This window comes from Thalia democratica, chromosome 6 (assembly GCF_965202585.1).
Source record: "Thalia democratica chromosome 6, ktThaDemo2.hap1.1, whole genome shotgun sequence".
NCBI classification, from domain to species: Eukaryota; Metazoa; Chordata; class Thaliacea; order Salpida; family Salpidae; genus Thalia; species Thalia democratica.
In genome coordinates, this window is record NC_139170.1 from 60,856,471 (window position 1) to 60,876,710 (window position 20,240).

General features: G+C 38.4%; 1 non-coding gene across 1 annotated transcript; it reads left to right on the plus strand.

Annotated features, from left to right (window-relative positions):
* The first annotated feature begins 347 nt into the window (after positions 1 to 347).
* Positions 348 to 466, plus strand: Trnal-caa (transfer RNA leucine (anticodon CAA)). Its single transcript has 2 exons — positions 348 to 385; positions 421 to 466. It is a non-coding gene; the product is annotated as a tRNA-Leu (tRNA).
* The last annotated feature ends 19,774 nt before the right edge of the window (positions 467 to 20,240 follow it).

A 20,240-nucleotide genomic window follows, 5' to 3' on the forward strand; every position in this document is an offset into this window, starting at 1 on the left:
TACTTAATTAATCAAAAAAAAGTATACTGTGCTTAATTTATTATTCACTTGTCATTTTTGAAATAAAGTACAACATACATTTGCAGTCATTTTTTTTTTAAATTTTAATTTAAAGATAATAACTTAAAAACTATATATTAGATTTATACATTATAAGTTAAGTTTTTAATATTTGCAAACAAAATTATTAACAACATAGCCTATCCTAGTATAAGTACAGCTGTTCAAACAAGTTTAAAACATTTAATATAGTTGTGTGAAGGCCAAAGGCAAGTTTATTTTAACATTAACTGTATGCTACCAATGCAGTATGCTTTATATATGCATACTATTTGCTTCTATCACAAGTCAGGATGGCCGAGTGGTCTAAGGCGCCAGACTCAAGCGTAATAATGCTTCATTGCCATGCAATGCCGAGTGTTCTGGTCCACAATTGTGGGCGTGGGTTCGAATCCCACTTCTGACACATTTTTTATGTACTTTTCTAGTGTTTTTAGTAGTACCTTTAACAAGTTTAAACTTTAAAAATTGTATTTTGTACCTTTAAAGTTTTTACTTTATTTTTATAGAAAAATTTATAATTATTTAAACTTAAATTTATGAAGTGCATTGTTTTAAAATTAATTACAAGTTGAAATACATAAAAAATATTAAAATACTTAATTTAACTGTAAACTTAACAGCTTTTAAGTTTTAAACACTCCAACATCTAATTAATAAATTATATATGTTAGCATTTTTAAGCATATATTAGTGAAATTATCATGTAAAATCAATTTAATAAACAATTTTAATGACAAATATTTACAAATTTGCAAAGACTGCTTATTTTGTTTGTTTAGAATTACACAAGTTTAGCTGTTGAAAAATCAAATGCTTACTTATAAATGGATATACAGTGTATTTATTTAATTAAAAACATAGCAAAATTTAAATGTTTTTATATAAATAGTTAATATATATAAATAGTTAAAAAACTCAAAATGTTGTTTAAATAAAAACTTCATTGTAAACCATAATTTTGTTAAGTGCAACTGTTAATATTTTGCCACTTCACAGAACTAGCAAATAAAAAATTAACTTTTAAAAATGGACTGCGAACTGAAGTGCAATTTGAGAGAGTGTGGCAAGCCGCTGTCAAGCGGTCATGCTTGGGTGACTTGCTGCTCACACATTTTCTGCAATGAGCATGGCAACAAGTTTTTAGGTGAGAAAATAGAATTGCTACTACTTACTACACATGTGTGCTTTGCAGCATGAATTAAATTGCGCTTTTTTTGAATGATTTTTAATTTGGTAGTATTTTTTGTTTAGGTTTTGTTTTAGAAAAGCTATATTTTTGATGGCTTTGTGCTCTCCATTGTATACACATTTTTAAGGTGAACTATTTTAAAGTTGGGTATATTCTTAGTTGATAATCAAACTGTTTTTAAATTAAATAAATCTAATGTTACTTCAACAATTTTAGTGTTTGGAATCTATATTTTAGATTAAGAATTGGTTTTTCATCTAAATGTTCTGTATAAAGCTTATTTAAAAAAAGTATTATAACTTTTTGTTGGTGAAAAGCCTACCCTTTAAAAATAAGTATTACATATTGAAAAACTATTTGTTTAATTTTGGCTAAAGCATGACAGTAAAAAAGATATGCAAAACACTGTTGTTTTACATTGTTTTGAAGTACCTTAATTTTGTCTAGTTATTTACCTGCATACTTAGCTATACAAATATTTGCCTAAATCTGATGTCTTTTGTTTTTAGAAGTATAATCTTATCACCAAGTAATTTAAAATTTTTGTATTTGGCTTTATTTCCACCACCAAATATTTTAAACTAGCTTTGTAAGTTTTAATATACCTTATATATTAAAAAAAATCTTATATTCATTGTAAGCTTGCTTTTGTTACATCTTATTTTAATCGTAATACTTTTATACTACACACATGTTGCTTTTTCTAGTGTTCGATTACCTATTTAATTATTGAAACCTACATTTTTATGAAATTTCTCATAACTTAACTGTACAACAGCACATAGTTGTAGTGTATAGTTTTGTACCACATATATAAAGTATTTAACTATAATTTTTACAATCAAACAGTACAACAGCACAAGTGTCCAGTGTGTGGCCACATAATGAAGGGGGAGGAATACGAGTTTGTCCGTGTCAACCTCAACCCAAGTGAAGGGTACAAGACCATGTCCTTGGTGGGCCACAAACCAGATGTTATCATGGACATTTGTACCAGGGCCATGAACTTTTGGATATTTCAGACCACCCAAGACTCACTGTATAAGGTTTGTTGTTTTAAAAATATATAAATTAATATTAATTAATAATTTAATTAAATAAAATTTAATGAAAAATCACTTAATCATGTGTTAAATGTTTATGTTAAATTTTTTGAATTTCAGAGTATCAATTTTATTAATATTTATTTTAATTTGAATTAAGTTTCAAATATGATTATATTTTAAATAATGATAAAATAATTAATTGGTTAAAAAATCTAAAATATAAACAAAGTTTGTCTTAAACATATAAATCATCCGTATATATGAAGTATTAATTGTTTTTAACACATCCAACTATAAGTATTAAAGAAAAAATAAACTAAATCAAGTCTCAAAAAAAATTTTTGGTCTACACAATTCAAAGAATTTTTTTAAGGTTGAAAACTACTGTTATATATTATTTAAAAAAGCTTAATTGACAACAATTCCCACCAAACAGTTACTGGCAAAAGGTGAGTGAAAATAAAATTGTTTTCACTTATTTCAATTACACAATAATATTTTTATAATAACTACTTTTATGTATGATATATACGTTTCAAAGCCTGTTTATTTTCGTTTTTTGTTTATGATATTTACTGTTTCATTCATGCAGTTACTGGCATCAGTGGGTGAGAAGAACAGGGAACTTCAAAAGCTGAAGATGAACTTCACAACGCAGAAGATGAGGAACAAACTCCACAGCAGGCAAGTGAGTCCTCACATGAAGCTCCACAGCAGGCAAGTTAGTCCTCACATGAAGCTCCACAGCAGGCAAGTTAGTCCACACATGAAGCTCCACAGCAGGCAAGTGAGTCCTCACATGAAACTCCACAGCAGGCAAGTTAGTCCTCACATGAAACTCCACAGTAGGCAAGTGAGTCCTCACATGAAACTTCACAGCAGGCAAGTGAGTCCTCACATGAAACTTCACAGCAGGCAAGTTAGTCCTCACATGAAACTCCACAGCAGGCAAGTGAGTCCTCACATGAAACTCCACAGCAGGCAAGTTAGTCCTCACATGAAACTCCACAGCAGGCAAGTTAGTCCGCACATGAAACTCCACAGTAGGCAAGTGAGTCCGCACATGAAACTTCACAGTAGGCAAGTGAGTCCTCACATGAAACTCCACAGTAGGCAAGTGAGTCCGCACATGAAACTCCACAGCAGGCAAGTTAGTCCGCACATGAAACTCCACAGCAGGCAAGTTAGTCCGAACATGAAACTTCACAGCAGGCAAGTTAGTCCGCACATGAAACTTCACAGCAGGCAAGTTAGTCCGCACATGAAACTTCACAGCAGGCAAGTTAGTCCGAACATGAAACTCCACAGCAGGCAAGTTAGTCCGCACATGAAACTTCACAGCAGGCAAGTTAGTCCGCACATGAAACTTCACAGTAGGCAAGTTAGTCCGAACATGAAACTCCACAGCAGGCAAGTTAGTCCGCACATGAAACTCCACAGCAGGCAAGTGAGTCCGCACATGAAACTCCACAGCAGGCAAGTGAGTCCGCACATGAAGCTCCACAGTAGGCAAGTTAGTCCGCACATGAAACTCCACAGCAGGCAAGTTAGTCCGCACATGAAACTCCACAGCAGGCAAGTTAGTCCGCACATGAAACTCCACAGCAGGCAAGTTAGTCCGCACATGAAACTCCACAGCAGGCAAGTGAGTCCTCACATGAAACTTCACAGCAGGCAAGTGAGTCCTCACATGAAACTCCACAGCAGGCAAGTTAGTCCGCACATGAAACTCCACAGCAGGCAAGTGAGTCCTCACATGAAACTTCACAGCAGGCAAGTTAGTCCGAACATGAAACTTCACAGCAGGCAAGTGAGTCCCCACATGAAACTCCACAGTAGGCAAGTTAGTCCGCACATGAAACTCCACAGCAGGCAAGTTAGTCCGAACATGAAACTTCACAGCAGGCAAGTTAGTCCGCACATGAAACTTCACAGCAGGCAAGTTAGTCCGCACATGAAACTTCACAGCAGGCAAGTTAGTCCGAACATGAAACTCCACAGCAGGCAACTTAGTCCGCACATGAAACTCCACAGCAGGCAAGTGAGTCCGCACATGAAACTTCACAGCAGGCAAGTTAGTCCGCACATGAAACTCCACAGTAGGCAAGTTAGTCCTTACATGAAACTCCACAGTAGGCAAGTGAGTCCGCACATGAAACTTCACAGCAGGCAAGTGAGTCCGCACATGAAACTCCACAGCAGGCAAGTTAGTCCGCACATGAAACTTCACAGTAGGCAAGTTAGTCCAAACATGAAACTTCACAGCAGGCAAGTTAGTCCGCACATGAAACTTCACAGCAGGCAAGTGAGTCCGCACATGAAACTCCACAGCAGGCAAGTTAGTCCGAACATGAAACTTCACAGCAGGCAAGTTAGTCCGCACATGAAACTTCACAGCAGGCAAGTTAGTCCGCACATGAAACTCCACAGCAGGCAAGTTAGTCCGCACATGAAAATTCACAGCAGGCAAGTGAGTCCGCACATGAAACTCCACAGCAGGCAAGTTAGTCCGCACATGAAACTCCACAGCAGGCAAGTTAGTCCGCACATGAAGCTCCACAGCAGGCAAGTTAGTCCGCACATGAAACTTCACAGCAGGCAAGTTAGTCCGCACATGAAACTTCACAGCAGGCAAGTTAGTCCGAACATGAAACTTCACAGCAGGCAAGTTAGTCCGCACATGAAACTTCACAGCAGGCAAGTGAGTCCGCACATGAAACTTCACAGTAGGCAAGTGAGTCCGCACATGAAACTCCACAGCAGGCAAGTGAGTCCTCACATGAAACTCCACAGCAGGCAAGTTAGCCCGCACATGAAACTTCACAGCAGGCAAGTTAGTCCGCACATGAAACTTCACAGCAGGCAAGTTAGTCCGCACATGAAACTCCACAGCAGGCAAGTTAGTCCTCACATGAAACTTCACAGCAGGCAAGTTAGTCCGCACATGAAGCTTCACAGCAGGCAAGTTAGTCCGCACATGAAACTCCACAGCAGGCAAGTTAGTCCACACATGAAACTCCACAGCAGGCAAGTGAGTCCGCACATGAAACTTCACAGCAGGCAAGTTAGTCCGCACATGAAACTCCACAGCAGGCAAGTGAATCCTCACATGAAGCTCCACAGCAGGCAAGTTAGTCCCCACATGAAACTTCACAGCAGGCAAGTTAGTCCGCACATGAAACTCCACAGTAGGCAAGTGAGTCCTCACATGAAGCTTCACAGTAGGCAAGTTAGTCCTTACATGAAACTCCACAGCAGGCAAGTTAGTCCTCACATGAAACTCCACAGTAGGCAAGTGAGTCCGCACATGAAACTTCACAGCAGGCAAGTTAGTCCGCACATGAAACTTCACAGCAGGCAAGTTAGTCCGCACATGAAACTTCACAACAGGCAAGTTAGTCCGCACATGAAACTTCACAGCAGGCAAGTGAGTCCCCACATGAAGCTCCACAGCAGGCAAGTTAGTCCGCACATGAAACTCCACAGCAGGCAAGTTAGTCCGAACATGAAACTTCACAGCAGGCAAGTTAGTCCGCACATGAAACTCCACAGTAGGCAAGTTAGTCCGCACATGAAACTCCACAGCAGGCAAGTTAGTCCGCACATGAAACTCCACAGCAGACAAGTTAGTCCGCACATGAAACTCCACAGTAGGCAAGTTAGTCCGCACATGAAACTCCACAGCAGGCAACTTAGTCCGCACATGAAACTCCACAGCAGGCAAGTGAGTCCGCACATGAAACTTCACAGCAGGCAAGTGAGTCCGCACATGAAACTCCACAGCAGGCAAGTTAGTCCGCACATGAAACTTCACAGTAGGCAAGTTAGTCCAAACATGAAACTTCACAGCAGGCAAGTTAGTCCGCACATGAAACTTCACAGCAGGCAAGTGAGTCCGCACATGAAACTCCACAGCAGGCAAGTTAGTCCGAACATGAAACTTCACAGCAGGCAAGTTAGTCCGCACATGAAACTTCACAGCAGGCAAGTTAGTCCGCACATGAAACTCCACAGCAGGCAAGTTAGTCCGCACATGAAAATTCACAGCAGGCAAGTTAGTCCGCACATGAAACTCCACAGCAGGCAAGTTAGTCCGCACATGAAACTCCACAGCAGGCAAGTTAGTCCGCACATGAAGCTTCACAGCAGGTAAGTGAGTCCGCACATGAAACTCCACAGCAGGCAAGTTAGTCCGCACATGAAACTCCACAGCAGGCAAGTTAGTCCGCACATGAAGCTCCACAGCAGGCAAGTTAGTCCGCACATGAAACTTCACAGCAGGCAAGTTAGTCCGCACATGAAACTTCACAGCAGGCAAGTTAGTCCGCACATGAAACTTCACAGCAGGCAAGTTAGTCCTCACATGAAACTTCACAGCAGGCAAGTTAGTCCGCACATGAAACTTCACAGCAGGCAAGTTAGTCCGCACATGAAACTCCACAGCAGGCAAGTTAGTCCGCACATGAAAATTCACAGTAGGCAAGTTAGTCCGTACATGAAACTCCACAACAGGCAAGTTAGTCCGCACATGAAACTCCACAGCAGGCAAGTGAGTCCCCACATGAAACTCCACAGCAGGCAAGTTAGTCCGCACATGAAACTCCACAGCAGGCAAGTGAGTCCACACATGAAACTCCACAGCAGGCAAGTTAGTCCGCACATGAAGCTTCACAGCAGGCAAGTGAGTCCGCACATGAAACTCCACAGCAGGCAAGTTAGTCCGCACATGAAACTTCACAGCAGGCAAGTTAGTCCGCACATGAAACTTCACAGCAGGCAAGTTAGTCCGCACATGAAACTTCACAGCAGGCAAGTTAGTCCGCACATAAAACTCCACAGCAGGCAAGTGAGTCCCCACATGAAACTCCACAGCAGGCAAGTTAGTCCGCACATGAAACTCCACAGCAGGCAAGTGAGTCCACACATGAAACTTTACAGCAGGCAAGTTAGTCCGCACATGAAACTTCACAGCAGGCAAGTTAGTCCGCACATGAAACTCCACAGCAGGCAAGTTAGTCCGCACATGAAACTTCACAGCAGGCAAGTTAGTCCGCACATGAAACTTCACAGCAGGCAAGTGAGTCCGCACATGAAACTTCACAGCAGGCAAGTTAGTCCGCACATGAAACTTCACAGCAGGCAAGTTAGTCCGCACATGAAACTCCACAGCAGGCAAGTTAGTCCGCACATGAAACTTCACAGCAGGCAAGTTAGTCCGCACATGAAACTTCACAGCAGGCAAGTGAGTCCTCACATGAAACTCCACAGTAGGCAAGTTAGTCCGCACATGAAACTTCACAGCAGGCAAGTTAGTCCGCACATGAAACTCCACAGCAGGCAAGTTAGTCCGCACATGAAACTTCACAGCAGGCAAGTAAGTCCGCACATGAAACTTCACAGTAGGCAAGTGAGTCCTCACATGAAACTCCACAGCAGGCAAGTGAGTCCGCACATGAAACTCCACAGCAGGCAAGTTAGTCCGCACATGAAACTTTTTATTTTAAATATAATTTTTACAATCAAACAGTACAACAGCACAAGTGTCCAGTGTGAGGCTACGTAATGAAGGGGGAGGAATACGAGTTTTTCAGGGTCAACCTCAACCCAAGTGAAGGGTACAAGACCATGTTGTTGGTGGGCCACAAACCAGATGTTATCATGGACATTTGTACCAGGGCCATGAACTTTTGGATATTCCAGACCACCCAAGACTCCCTGTATAAGGTTTGTTGTTAAAATTACACTTTCAATACAACATGTTAGTTTTAGTATTTTGAATAAGTATAAAATTTATTTGAATGAACCTAGTTTTAAAACTTGTATTTTATTTGTTGTTTTATTTAATTTTTTTATTTATTTATGTGATTATTCATAAAATTAAAAAAATTTTAAATGAGTTATTAGTTTCAATAATTTACAAAATGAAGTTTTAGCTAATTAGTCTCATATATGTGATTTTAAATATTATAAAGATTAATTGGTATTTCATATTTTTTATAACCATTATAAATTTTTTACTGTTGACTAATTTTTATAATAGGTTATGCTGTAGAGGTACATAATATTATACATTCATAATATTAAATTTAATTTCAATAAATTTAAAAAGTCTCTTGAATTAAATGTCTTGCACAATTTACATTTTTTTAGGACCACATCATAGAAAGTTACAAGGAAAAAATAGATCAAATAGAAAAGAAGTACGCTCACGCTTTTACAAGCTTGAAAGATGAAAATATTTCTTTGTCACAAAAACTCACTGATCAATCGAAAGAACTCAAGTCTGTTAAAACTAGTGATGTACCGGACTCACTATCCGGGTCCGGGTCCGGCCGGATTCTAATTTGAAAAAAAAGTCTGGATCCGGTTCCGGCTGGATTTTAATTTGAAAAAAAAGTCCGGATCCGGTTCCGGCCGGATTCTAATTTGAAAAAAAAGTCCGGATCCGGGTCCGGCCGGATCCTAACAGAGATCCGGCCGGACCCGGATCTAGTTAGTAAAAAAGAGCATATTGAAAAGTATTTTTCCAAAAACAAACCATGTGTAAATTAATAAGAGTCATTTTCGTCAGCTAAAATGAAACATCTACCGTGATTGGCTCATTTTGTACATGTGACTAATTTACATTTGTTTACATTTAAACTATGAAATAAACATTTCAGAAATGCAACTCATTACATATGTTGTTAAATTGAAAACTTTGGAATAAATACTTGCATTATTTATTGTTTAAAGTTGAGCTTAAAGAATATTTAGAGTTAATACGGTTGAATTTAAGAGCCGATGAGAATCATATGACAAAATGTTTCAAACTAAATACTGATGCAACAAAACATCAGAACATGACAGGCAGTTTATATGTAAGCAGTTAGTTAATTTGGTGTGCAGCTTGAAGCAACAAAATATCTTGAACTTTTTTGTGAATGTTTATTGTAAGTAGTGTTTTGTTTTAAAAGTGAATATTTCAACTGGTGTTTAATTGTTTAAATATTTAAGCCAGGTTTATAGTTTAATAGTTTATTAAAAATTTAACAGTTTCTTGTTTACTAAAAGTTTTATTTAATTTTTAGTTTATTGTTTTAAGTCTTTTGATATAGATTTAAATAGCTTCCAGTTTTTAAAGTGTTACCAAAGTAATTAATAGTTTTGTATATGCTAGTATTTCTTGTTGTGTTTTATATAAAAGATTCATCACTCAAAACTGTCGTGTCTGATTATAGAAAGTAATCTCAGTTAGAATTTAGAATTTGTTAGATATTAATTAAATAAGGTAGGATTTAACTATGATGGGTAGTACTAATAGGTTAAGTGTACCACAATCAGTACACAACTTTACTACCAAATTGTCAACCCTTGCTAGCTGTTCTACTGATTACAAGATTAAAGTAGTTTTTTCAGTTTTTAATAACCTCATTCTGACTCAGGCTTGTTTATATTCACTCTAGCTAGTTTTATTGACTTAAACAGAGGCAACCCTGCTAGTTTGAAAATTTTTGGGAATTTTAGAAATCTTGGACTGCCTCAGGCTAGTTTAGTTTTTTATAAAAACTCAGGCTAATTTTCTTTTAGATTTTGAATGAGTTTGAGCTGATCCAGTTTTCAATAGTTTGTAGTTTTCTAGTGTATTTTGTTCAAGAACTTGATTTCAGATTTTTAATTGTAAATAACACCTAAATTTGTAAACCTTGTGGCTAGCTGTTCTAATTATTATTAGATTAAAGTTTTTTTTTTAGTTTTAAAAATCTCATTCTGACTCAGGCTAGTTTATACTAGTGATGTATTGGACTCACTATCCGGGTCCGGGTCCGGCCGGATATTGCCATTTTGTCTGATATCCGGATCTGGCCGGATTTTAATTTGAAAAAAAAGTCCGGATCCGGTTCCGGCCGGATTCTAATTTGAAAAAAAAGTCCGGATCCGGGTCCGGCCGGACCCGAAATTGTGGGTCCGGTACATCACTAGTTAAAACTAGCCACAGTGAGGTTAGTGTTTAATAAAAATCAAACAAAATAACAATTTTAGTAGATAATGTTAAAAGGCATTAAAACTAAAATTATGATGAGAAATCACTTAATCATGTGTTAAATGTTTATGTTAAGTTTTTTGAATTTCAAAGTATCAATTTTATTAACATTTATTTTAATTTGAATTAAGTTTCAAATATGATTATATTTTAAATAATCGTAAAATAATTTATTGGTTAAAAAATCTAAAATATAAACAAAGTTTGTCTTATACATATAAATCATCCGTATATATGAAGTATTAATTGTTTTTAACACATCCAACTATAAGTATTAAAGAAAAAATAAACTAAATTAAGTCTCAAAAAAAATTTTTGGTCTACACAATTCAAAGAATTTTTTTAAGGTTGAAAACTACTGTTATATATTATTTAAAAAAGCTTAATTGACAACAATTCCCACCAAACAGTTACTGACAAAAGGTGAGTGAAAATAAAATTGTTTTCACTTATTTCAATTACACAATAATATTTTTATAATAATTACTTTTATGTATGATACATACGTTTCATAGCCTGTTTATTTTCGTTTTTTGTATATGATATTTAACTGTTTCGTTCATGCAGTTACTGGCATCAGTGGGTGAGAAGAACAGGGAACTTCAAAAACTTAAGATGAACTTCAAAAGCTGAAGATGAGGAACAAACTCCACAGCAGGCAAGTGAGTCCGCACATGAAACTCCACAGCAGGCAAGTTAGTCCGCACATGAAACTTCACAGCAGGCAAGTTAGTCCGCACATGAAACTCCACAGCAGGCAAGTTAGTCCGCACATGAAACTCCACAGCAGGCAAGTTAGTCCGCACATGAAACTCCACAGTAGGCAAGTTAGTCCGCACATGAAACTCCACAGTAGGCAAGTTAGTCCGCACATGAAACTTCACAGCAGGCAAGTGAGTCCGCACATGAAACTCCACAGCAGGCAAGTGAGTCCGCACATGAAACTCCACAGCAGGCAAGTTAGTCCACACATGAAACTTCACAGCAGGCAAGTTAGTCCGCACATGAAACTCCACAGCAGGCAAGTTAGTCCACACATGAAACTTCACAGCAGGCAAGTTAGTCCGCACATGAAACTCCACAGCAGGCAAGTTAGTCCGCACATGAAGCTCCACAGCAGGCAAGTTAGTCCGCACATGAAACTCCACAGCAGGCAAGTTAGTCCGCACATGAAACTCCACAGCAGGCAAGTTAGTCCGCACATGAAACTTCACAGCAGGCAAGTTAGTCCGCACATGAAACTCCACAGCAGGCAAGTTAGTCCGCACATGAAACTTCACAGCAGGCAAGTTAGTCCGCACATTAAACTTCACAGCAGGCAAGTGAGTCCACACATGAAACTTCACAGCAGGCAAGTTAGTCCGCACATGAAGCTTCACATCAGGCAAGTTAGTCCGCACATGAAACTCCACAGCAGGCAAGTGAGTCCCCACATGAAACTCCACAGCAGGCAAGTTAGTCCGCACATGAAACTCCACAGCAGGCAAGTTAGTCCGCACATGAAACTTCACAGCAGGCAAGTGAGTCCTCACATGAAACTCCACAGCAGGCAAGTTAGTCCGCTCATGAAACTCCACAGTAGGCAAGTTAGTCCGCACATGAAGCTTCACAGCAGGCAAGTTAGTACGCACATGAAACTTCACAGCAGGCAAGTGAGTCCGCACATGAAACTCCACAGCAGGCAAGTTAGTCCAAACATGAAACTTCACAGCAGGCAAGTGAGCCCTCACATGAAACTCCACAGCAGGCAAGTTAGTCCGCACATGAAACTTCACAGCAGGCAAGTTAGTCCTCACATGAAACTCCACAGCAGGCAAGTGAGTCCGCACATGAAACTCCACAGCAGGCAAGTGAGTCCACACATGAAACTTCACAGCAGGCAAGTTAGTCCACACATGAAACTCCACAGCAGGCAAGTTAGTCCACACATGAAACTTCACAGTAGGCAAGTTAGTCCTCACATGAAACTCCACAGCAGGCAAGTTAGTCCGCACATGAAACTCCACAGCAGGCAAGTGAGTCAGCACATGAAACTCCACAGTAGGCAAGTGAGTCCGCACATGAAACTTCACAGTAGGCAAGTTAGTCCGCACATGAAACTCCACAGCAGGCAAGTGAGTCCGCACATGAAACTCCACAGCAGGCAAGTGAGTCCGCACATGAAACTCCACAGTAGGCAAGTGAGTCCGCACATGAAACTCCACAGTAGGCAAGTGAGTCCGCATATGAAACTTCACAGCAGGCAAGTTAGTCCGCACATGAAACTTCACAGTAGGCAAGTTAGTCCTCACATGAAACTTCACAGCAGGCAAGTTAGTCCTCACATGAAACTCCACAGCAGGCAAGTTAGTCCACACATGAAACTTCACAGCAGGCAAGTTAGTCCTCACATGAAACTCCACAGCAGGCAAGTTAGTCCGCACATGAAACTCCACAGCAGGCAAGTTAGTCCTCACATGAAACTTCACAGCAGGCAAGTTAGTCCTCACATGAAACTCCACAGCAGGCAAGTTAGTCCGCACATGAAACTCCACAGCAGGCAAGTGAGTCCGCACATGAAACTTCACAGCAGGCAAGTGAGTCCGCACATGAAACTCCACAGCAGGCAAGTTAGTCCTCACATGAAACTTCACAGCAGGCAAGTTAGTCCTCACATGAAACTCCACAGCAGGCAAGTTAGTCCACACATGAAACTTCACAGCAGGCAAGTTAGTCCTCACATGAAACTCCACAGCAGGCAAGTTAGTCCGCACATGAAACTCCACAGCAGGCAAGTTAGTCCTCACATGAAACTCCACAGCAGGCAAGTTAGTCCGCACATGAAACTCCACAGCAGGCAAGTGAGTCCGCACATGAAACTTCACAGTAGGCAAGTTAGTCCTCACATGAAACTTCACAGCAGGCAAGTTAGTCCTCACATGAAACTCCACAGCAGGCAAGTTAGTCCACACATGAAACTTCACAGCAGGCAAGTTAGTCCTCACATGAAACTCCACAGCAGGCAAGTTAGTCCGCACATGAAACTCCACAGCAGGCAAGTTAGTCCTCACATGAAACTTCACAGCAGGCAAGTTAGTCCGCACATGAAACTCCACAGTAGGCAAGTTAGTCCGCACATGAAACTCCACAGCAGGCAAGTGAGTCCGCACATGAAACTCCACAGCAGGCAAGTTAGTCCACACATGAAACTTCACAGCAGGCAAGTTAGTCCGCACATGAAACTCCACAGCAGGCAAGTGAGTCCGCACATGAAACTTCACAGCAGGCAAGTTAGTCCGCACATGAAACTTCACAGCAGGCAAGTTAGTCCGCACATTAAACTTCACAGCAGGCAAGTTAGTCCGCACATGAAACTCCACAGCAGGCAAGTTAGTCCCCACATGAAACTTCACAGCAGGCAAGTTAGTCCGCACATGAAACTTCACAGCAGGCAAGTTAGTCCGCACATTAAACTTCACAGCAGGCAAGTTAGTCCGCACATGAAACTCCACAGCAGGCAAGTTAGTCCCCACATGAAACTTCACAGCAGGCAAGTTAGTCCACACATGAAACTTCACAGCAGGCAAGTGAGTCCTCACATGAAACTCCACAGCAGGCAAGTTAGTCCTCACATGAAACTTCACAGCAGGCAAGTTAGTCCGCACATGAAACTCCACAGTAGGCAAGTTAGTCCGCACATGAAACTCCACAGCAGGCAAGTTAGTCTTCACATGAAACTTCACAGTAGGCAAGTTAGTCCGCACATGAAACTTCACAGTAGGCAAGTTAGTCCGCACATGAAACTTCACAGCAGGCAAGTTAGTCCGCACATGAAACTTCACAGTAGGCAAGTTAGTCCGCACATGAAACTTCACAGTAGGCAAGTTAGTCCGCACATGAAACTTCACAGCAGGCAAGTTAGTCCGCACATGAAACTTCACAGTAGGCAAGTTAGTCCGCACATGAAACTTCACAGCAGGCAAGTGAGTCCTCACATGAAACTTCACAGCAGGCAAGTGAGTCCGCACATGAAACTCCACAGCAGGCAAGTTAGTCCGCACATGAAACTTCACAGTAGGCAAGTGAGTCAGCACATGAAACTCCACAGTAGGCAAGTTAGTCCGCACATGAAACTCCACAGCAGGCAAGTTAGTCCGCACATGAAACTTCACAGCAGGCAAGTTAGTCCTCACATGAAACTCCACAGTAGGCAAGTTAGTCCACATATGAAACTCCACAGTAGGCAAGTGAGTCCACACATGAAACTTCACAGCAGGCAAGTTAGTCCACACATGAAACTTCACAGCAGGCAAGTTAGTCTTCACATGAAACTTCACAGCAGGCAAGTTAGTCCGCACATGAAACTCCACAGCAGGCAAGTTAGTCCGCACATGAAACTCCACAGCAGGCAAGTTAGTCCACACATGAAACTTCACAGCAGGCAAGTGAGTCCGCACATGAAACTCCACAGCAGGCAAGTTAGTCCGCTTATGAAACTCCACAGCAGGCAAGTTAGTCCGCACATGAAACTTCACAGCAGGCAAGTGAGTCCGCACATGAAACTCCACAGCAGGTAAGTTAGTCCGCACATGAAACTTCACAGTAGGCAAGTTAGTCCTCACATGAAACTCCACAGTAGGCAAGTTAGTCCCCACATGAAGCTTCACATCAGGCAAGTTAGTCCGCACATGAAACTCCACAGTAGGCAAGTTAGTCCGCACATGAAGCTTCACAGCAGGTAAGTTAGTCCGCACATGAAACTTCACAGTAGGCAAGTTAGTCCTCACATGAAACTCCACAGTAGGCAAGTTAGTCCCCACATGAAGCTTCACATCAGGCAAGTTAGTCCGCACATGAAACTCCACAGTAGGCAAGTTAGTCCGCACATGAAGCTTCACATCAGGCAAGTTAGTCCGCACATGAAACTCCACAGCAGGCAAGTGAGTCCCCACATGAAACTCCACAGCAGGCAAGTTAGTTCGCACATGAAACTCCACAGCAGGCAAGTTAGTCCGCACATGAAACTTCACAGCAGGCAAGTGAGTCCGCACATGAAACTCCACAGCATGCAAGTGAGTCCGCACATGAAACTTCACAGCAGGCAAGTTAGTCCGCACATGAAACTCCACAGCAGGCAAGTGAGTCCGCACATGAAACTTCACAGCAGGCAAGTTAGTCCGCACATGAAACTTCACAGCAGGCAAGTTAGTCCGCACATGAAACTCCACAGTAGGCAAGTTAGTCCCCACATGAAACTCCACATCAGGCAAGTTAGTCCGCACATGAAACTCCACAGCAGGCAAGTTAGTCCGCACATGAAACTCCACAGTAGGCGCCAGCCTCCTCATATTAGCAAGTTGCACAGTAGAACACCTAGCATCACCAACCACTTCAAGAACAGAAGATTCGTGTGTTCTCAACAGGAACCTGCTTACAACGTACTAGGTATGATTTTGTTGTGTTTAGAAATATAAGTTTAATTAAGTTGTCAAGAATATTAAATAGTTTTATTAAAACTTATAAATGTTTTTTGTTACCGAATGTAATAATTAAATTGTTGTTCTATCCGTAAGTTAGTAAATTAAACAATCGAAAACTGAAAGTTTCATTTAACAGAAGACTTTTAATGAATTACATTTGTGTTAGTTATTAATAAAATTTTTCAAGTACTTGGTTTTATGTTCTTTACATATAAGTATTTTGAAGAAAATACTTTACCGTTGAGTTTATTTTGGTGCAGCATAAGATACTAGTTCATTAAAATTGTTCTGTGCTGTTATAAATTTATTTCAAAATTTTGTTATTGGACTCATGTTATTGTCAACATTACAAACATATAATTCGACACTATAAGTTTATTCTATGTTTTGTGTTTCATGCTACTAAAATAGTTGTTTGAAACAAACTTATTTATAAGTAAATTAGAAATTTATTTTGTGATCTTTGTAGCTTGAAACACTGTATATAGTAATATATATGTATATATAACAAACTAATAATGTCAATTTTGTTTTTACAGTTGTGTTTTTACTAAAGTGTGGCTCTTTAAGAAATAGTAACTCTTCTTTTATTTAAAGATATATAAAAATATAATAGTTGCAATTTAAGTAACTATAGCTGCTAAGTTCAGATAAACTTGTCTGTTTCATTTTAAAAATAGTTTCTGGCTGTTTTGGTAAGAATTTTTCGTTTAAGTATATTTAAATAACCTCAGAATAGTTATAGTATACTTAAATTCTTCTAGTTATTTAATTTTTATGCTTGTATGTTGAAATTATTATTTTTATTAATTGCTATAAATGTTTTTGCTTACAACATAGTAGATTATTTCTTTTATATTGAAGTTTGATTGCCAAGACATTAATTTTAATAAGTGAAAATACATATTACTAAAAAAGCTATGTTTGACTTTATTTGAAAAGATTGAAATCGAACAATGATCCTTATACATAATTTTATTGTTGAACATATCTGATCATATCCATAGCATGTATAATTTTTCAACTTTTTGATATATGTTAAGTTTATTATTGATGTTAACTTTTATCAATTTTGAATTGTAAAATAAGCTATAAAAAAATAAATATAAAATAAGTTTCAAAAGTTTTATGTAAAGTTAAAGCTTTTTAACATATGAAGCTCTAATTAATTTTACAATAGAAGCAAATCTGAATTAGAAAATTGTATAAAGAAGTATAATAAATATTTTAAAAAATAAAAATTATTCTACTAACTTATACTTTTTAAACATTAAAAAAAAAATTGCTTTTTACAAAGTTTATAATATCAGCTAATAAGTTTAATTTAAGTTAAACAGAATTAAAAAAAAAGTAAGTTAATTAAAGACTGTATAGTAAAATTAAAGCTGTTAGTTTTATATTTGATAATAAGATTTCCAAAAAAAAAAAGTTCTATCAGAAGAGTATATTGAAAACATCAAGTTCGAAAAGTAACTTAAAGGTTATTTTTGTAGTAACAACTTTCAAAAATTAATTAATTGGTTATATTTTAAACACAATAATGCCTTAAATGACATTTAAATTAAAAACATTTAAGAAAGTATTTTATTTCTGCAACCACATAGAGAAACAGCAAACTTAGCATTGCTAGCAAGCTGTTTTAATAAGAGAGAAATTGTGTAATGAATACGTGCATTATTCATTATTCAAAGTTTAGCTCAGAGAATATTTTGAGTTTGACACGCTTCATTGCACTAGCCAATGAGAATCATCTGACGTGTTTCAAACTAATTCTGATGCAACTAAATATCAGAAAATGACAGTCAGTGTATTTGTAAGCAGTTGGTGAGTTGGTGTGCAGCTGGAACTACCTTGTATTGATTTGTGATTGTGTATTGTAAGTATTGTTTTGTGTTAAAGTGAATATTTTAAATGGTATTTAATTGTTTTAATATTTAAGCCAGGTTTATAGTTAATAATTTATTCTTTTACAGTTTCTTCTTTACTAAAAGTTTTATTTAATTTTTAGTTTATTGTTTAAAGTCTTTTAAAGAAATTTAAATAGATTGTAGTTTCTAAAAAGTTTGTCATAGTAATTTATAGTTTTGTATATGCTATTATTTCTTGTTTTGTTTTATATAAGAGTCATCACTTAAAACTGTCTGTCTGATTTATATAAAATAGTCTAGAGTAGCTTTAAGTGTTTTTTATATATTTTCCACTGATAATTACAAATTAGCACTTATAAATAAGTTATAGTACTATGTCCCACTTAGAGAATATTAATGATAAGTTGCCTGCAGCGGGTCCTGAAAATAAGCCTGTTAGAAGGTCACCCCGCTTGCAGGAAAAGTCTGAACAAAAAGGTCAGGTTGACTATCTGCCCACAGTAAGTCACCCTGACCAAACTGAGGCTTTAGATGTTGGGTCACCAACATCGGTAGCCCACAATGGCGTCCTCTTAAGTAGTGAGAACTACCAATCCTTTAACCAACAGTTAAATAAGTCAGAGTTTGAGGAAAATAAGATACAAACCACTTGTAATAAAATTGGGCCCTACAGAATTGAAAATGAAAGTAAGGTAAGCACCAATAGGCAGCAGCAGGCTTTAGATTATGAAAGTGCACTAGAAGTGGAAGACTTGGAGATAGAGAAACTCACAAAGCTAGTAGCCCAAGCTAAAATGTTAGAAAAGAAGGCCATCTTAAAAAAGGAATTAAACTCTATTTATAATAGATTAGATGAAGGTCAAAACAAATTCCAAAGTAAGATAAGTTATAGTGACAGCAGTCCTGTATATACTTCTTCCAACACTGTAGGGGCTACACATAACATCAGTCTGAAACAAAGGACTTTAGAGAACTGCAAACTTTTTCCCCAGATTGAAGCCATAAGGGACCCTGTTATTGAGTTAAGATTTTTTGAGGATAGGTGTAGTACTTATGGCATCACTGATGATACAGAAAAGTTTGAAATTCTTCAAAGAATCTGGCCGCGTGCTGACATAATAGACTTTGTTGAAGCTTATGATGAGGACCGAACATACTACAATTTGTTTAAATTTTTAGAAGGCAAAGGCAGTAAGTTGCCTCGAATCTTAGGTGTGAGCCCATCATGGTCGGGACCAGTAAAATTTCAAAACTTGTTTCTGTCAGCCAAACAATGGGCAAGAGCAGCTGAGGAAGACAGAATTAAATATTTTATGTATGTACATGCCCCAGATAATCTGAAAAAGAAAATTAAAGAATGTTTTGGGCTTGGTTATAATGAGTTCTTAAGACGGGCTGAATCAATATGCAACATTGAAGAACAGAAAGTTTGTGAACAAGCTAAAAATTTTACATATGAACCTAATGTTTTAAAATATAATAAGCGCTACACTACTAAACAAAGGTGGCAAGATAATATTCCACAAAGACAAAAATATTTTAGAAATTATGATCACAAACGTACCCAGGGGTATTCGGGAGAAGTTTATAACCAACGTGAAAATCATGACACAAACATTAATGCCAACACTATGCCATCAAACTTTCTTTGCAAAAATCACAGAAAATATGGTAATAACACTTATGAATGTGATGCACCCGATACTTGCAGAATGGCTGGCATCACAGTACAACGTCAAACAAAAAACGAGCTCCCATCTTCAAGACATTAAGAGGACAGAAAACCTCTTACTATGCCTACTGAACCTACTTTTGTAGGTTCCACTAACAAACCATGGCGGTCTAATCAGCCATCACAGAGCTGTCAGCCAAACGTTAAAGGTGAGATGCGTCATGATGTTAAGGCAAGTCAGAACTTCAACACCAATTGGTCATTTGCTATCACAAACACCCCGTCAATTGATCCTAAAACCTTACCACAGAGTCTACTATTTGTAAAGGACAATGTTACTAATGTACTTTTTTTGGTTGACTCTGGGTGCGAAATTTCAATATTGCCAAAGAATCTCACAAATGGTATTAACAACTATTTCAAACCATTCAGTAAATCCATAAAAGGAATTGGCAACAATGAAATCCACCCAATAGGAAGCGCTTGTGTTGAACTTCAAATAGGTAATTTAGATATTGTTAAACACAACTTCTGGGTTACACAAGAATCCCAGAGTTATGGAATATTAGGCATGGACATCTTAATGGTCAACAAATTAACAATATGCCCATTTGCATTAAAGTTGTGGCACCAACAATCTAACCAAACAGCTAAATTGTTCAAGGCTGCAAACTTGCCTACACCAGTAGTTTTGTCAACAAATTCAGGAGAAGTTAAATACAGTAATAATACCACGTTAGAGGCAAAATGTGAAACACTACTGATGAACTACCCTGAGCTTACAAAAACTCCTGATTACACTGCTCCGAGAAAACACAACCACTTTCTAGAGATTATAGTTGACAACTATAAACCGCGAATGATTAAGGCGCGGAGATGTAATTTTACTTGTCAACAAAAAGTAGATAAAAACTATTCAG